Source organism: Hydra vulgaris, chromosome 03 (genome assembly GCF_038396675.1).
Source record: "Hydra vulgaris chromosome 03, alternate assembly HydraT2T_AEP".
Taxonomy (NCBI): domain Eukaryota; kingdom Metazoa; phylum Cnidaria; class Hydrozoa; order Anthoathecata; family Hydridae; genus Hydra; species Hydra vulgaris.
The window spans coordinates 57,712,353-57,716,426 of record NC_088922.1 but is presented as its reverse complement, the minus strand read 5'-3'; positions in this window follow the sequence as shown (position 1 = coordinate 57,716,426).

Here is a 4,074-nt window from a genome sequence, read left to right as displayed (position 1 = left end):
AATTAGACACTTTTTCATCAATCTTCAAAAAAAAAGTTATTGCCTCCTGTCATGCCTTTACTTTTTATTGACAAAGTTCAAATTAAAAGAGAAATAACTACTAACTTTTTAGGTATCTATATTGATGAAAACCATAGTTGAAAAAATCAAATTGATTTATTGTCCAAAAAAATTGCTCGAAATATAGGAGTTATGTATAAAGCTAGAAATTTTTTATATAAGCACAGTTTAACACAATTAAATTTCTCTTTATTCCACTGCGATATAAATTGTTCAAACATTGCCTGGGGTAATACCAACAAATCTAAACTGCAACCTCTTTATCGTCAGCAGAAGCATATTGCTCGTCTTATCAATTGTAAAAATCGACTTGCTCATGCCAAAGCACTTTTATTTCAAATGAAAATTCTAAATATTTATCAACTGAATATTTTTAATATAATTTGTTTTATGTATAAATGTAAAACTAACGCATCTCCTGTTTCTTTTCATAACTTATATACCTTGAAATAAATAAATAAATATAACTTAAGAAATAATAATCTAGTTCGGCAACCTTTTTCTCTAACTAATTTTGGAAAGTCATGTATCGCATTTAGAGGAGCTTTTCTTTGGAACAGAATAGTTTTAAAAAATTTTGAATTTTCCCATGAATGGAATTACATTTCATTCACAAAAAAAAACTGAAAGAAATACTTTTATCTTTTGAAGACTTATTATTATATTTTTAACATTTTATGAAAATATGAAACTTATTATATAATGTAATATACAATAATATCGGATTCACTATTTACGTGTTTATGAAACAAGTACTATTTAATACAAACTTTTTATTTATATATAAGAATCAATTATAATTTCTTTACAAATTTATTTATATATTCTTACGAAATTTATGTTTTCGCAAATTGTTTCTTTAACATTTTTTATTCTTTTTTAAATGTTATTATAATGCAATTAATATTCACGAGCGGTTCTCGATAATAAGACCTGTAGGTCTTCCGCGAGTCTCCACCTTCTATTTGTTATGTTTTTATTTTTATACTTGCATATTTTATTATATTTGTTATTGTATTACAATTTTTTAATTGTTACTGTATAACGATTTTTTAATCTTAACTATCTTATTGTATAAATTTATTTAATATTTAAGAAAAGAAAAAAAAGTTCGAAAAATAAAAAAATAAAAAAAGTTCACGCCTCGTTTCTAACCGATGCAGCGAAAATTGCCCAGAGGTGGGGTTTGAACAACGGATCCTTTTTTTCTGAGGCAAGTGCGCTACCACTGCGCAACGGTTGCTAGTAACACAACTCTTAACGTTCTTAGCGCATGGCAATAATCTTAACACATATAAACACATATAATAAATAATATACATTACACAATCATGACACATAAAAATACCTAAATATACAAATTTAAAAAAACTATTTTTATTATAAACTGAGTTTATAATAACAATAACTGGGTTTTTAGTAAGAACAACTAGCTTTTTATTAACACAAACTGGTTTCCAGTAACAAAATTTGTTATGTTTAAAATATTATAGAAAACGTGGATTTTAACAGTAAAACAATAATTGTTTACAGATAAGAACATTTGTAAATACAACCTTATTTGTGTAGCATTTTTTTAAATGACCTTCTAATAAATGTTCATCATTTTTTAAAAACTATTAACAATCTTATTCTTGAACATGCAACAGAGATTTGACAGTATGGGACGCAAAGTATTTTGATAAAGTTGGTATTTTTTTTTTTGAGATAAATACCAACTTTATCAAAGTTTGACCATTTCAAAAGAGCATCGTCCTCGAGTTTTCCAAAATAAAAAACAAAGAATAATATATTTTAAATACAATTAACAAAGGACTTGAATTGTTTTATTTTTAAAATGAATTAAATATCATGGTTTTATACAGTCGATTTAAAGTTTTAAATATAACATAAGATTTTTCTATTACTACAAACTTTATGATTACATCAAATTATTATATTAACAGACTATAAAAAAAAATTGACTTGGAGCCACTTGATTGGCAAGGACAACATTCTTACTCTTTACAAAGCAAAGTAATGTTATAGTAAAGTTCACCACTTAGCTAGAAAGGACAACATTCTTGCTGTAAACTTAGCCTAGTCACAACACTTTTAAACCATGCAAACAACATAATAACCACTTATAAAGTATAAAGACATAACATTAAAACACATCGGAAACATAGAAACACTTCATATGTAAAAGATATTTACATACTTACAAAATATAAAAACATATAAACACATAATATACAACACATAAAAATACTTAAATATATAAATTAAGAGAAAAAAATATATTAGAAACATTTAAAAATACAACCTTATTTTTGTAATATTTTTTAATGACATAGCTTGTAGGGAATATTTATCAACTTTAAAACACAAAAGATCAAACGACCATGTTTTTTGTATTATAAAAGTAAACAGGTTTTCCGTCACATCTTTAAAATAAGGTATTAAACGAACTTGAAAACATTCTTGAAAATTGAACATAGAGTTGACCGTATAAGATGCAAGTATTTTGAAGATAAACACCTTCTTTATCAAGATTTTGACCTATATCATAAGTTTGACCTTTGAAAAGAGCATCGTTCTTGAGTTTTTCAAAATAAAAATTACAGAATACTATACTTTAAATTCAATTGATAAAGGACTTAAATTGTGTTAAAATTAAAATGCATAAGGTGAATAAGTTACCTGACCTTTAAAGTTACTATACTAATATAAAAACAAAATAAGGCGTATCCATTACTACAGTATACAAGTTTTTTGATCTTATAACTAAATAAACAGATAATACCAGATTATAATAAAGATAATAAAAACTTAAGAATACCGTAATTATGATAGAATAATTAATAACTAGAAGATATTATTTTTAATTTAATGCAAGATTTGCAGTTAATAAGAAAATACAAAACTAAAATTAGAAAACCTATATAAACAAACATATATTTGCTTCAAGAGAAGAAACTTGAAGTTATTTAAACTTTATGAACCATTTCAATTTTTTATATGTATTTAATATTGTTAACAAAAAATGTCATTAATACAATGCAGAAATATTAAAATGTATGTATATATATATATATATATATATATATATATATATATATATATATATATATATATATATATATATATATATATATATAATATATATATATATATATATATATATATATATATATATATATATATATATATATATATATATATATATATATATATATATATTAGTAGGAAATCACATAACAAAATTTTTTTTTCATTTTACACTGTGTTTCATCAACAAAGATTCATCAGAAATGCTTTTCTGATGAATCTTTGTTGTTGAAACTCAGTGTAAAATGAAAAAAAAATTTTGTTAAATGATTTTCTACTAATTTATAATTGCTCTGTTCTTTTAAGATCATTGAGCACTCTATTGTGTAGAATTCATTATAAAGTTATTTAAATATATATATATATATATATATATATATATATATATATATATATATATATATATATATATATATATATATATATATATATATATATATATATATATATATATATATATATATATATATATATGTATATATATATATATAAAACAATAAAATATCATAATGGAGAAAACAATCTCTATACAAAGTAACCTAATAATTTAATGAAAGTTGCTAAAACTTATGTTATAACATCTTGTATACTTACCTTATATATAAATACAAACTATATATGTAAGTTAAACATATTTAATGAAGGAAAATAGAAACTCTTACATGTTTAAATAGGGAGGAGCTATTAGTAAAAAGGAATTCCGTTTTTAAAAAAAATTCATTATCATCAAATACATAAATTGTTAGCAAAAAATAACAGAGTATATATCTTTTAAAGATTGTTTTTAAAATTGATAGAATACAAAATGTTTAATAAAAAGGAACAGAGTATATATTTTATCGACAAAATTTACTTAAAAAGGACCAGTATATAAATATTTAATGAAGTATATATCTTTTCAATAAAATTTTCTTTGAATAGTAA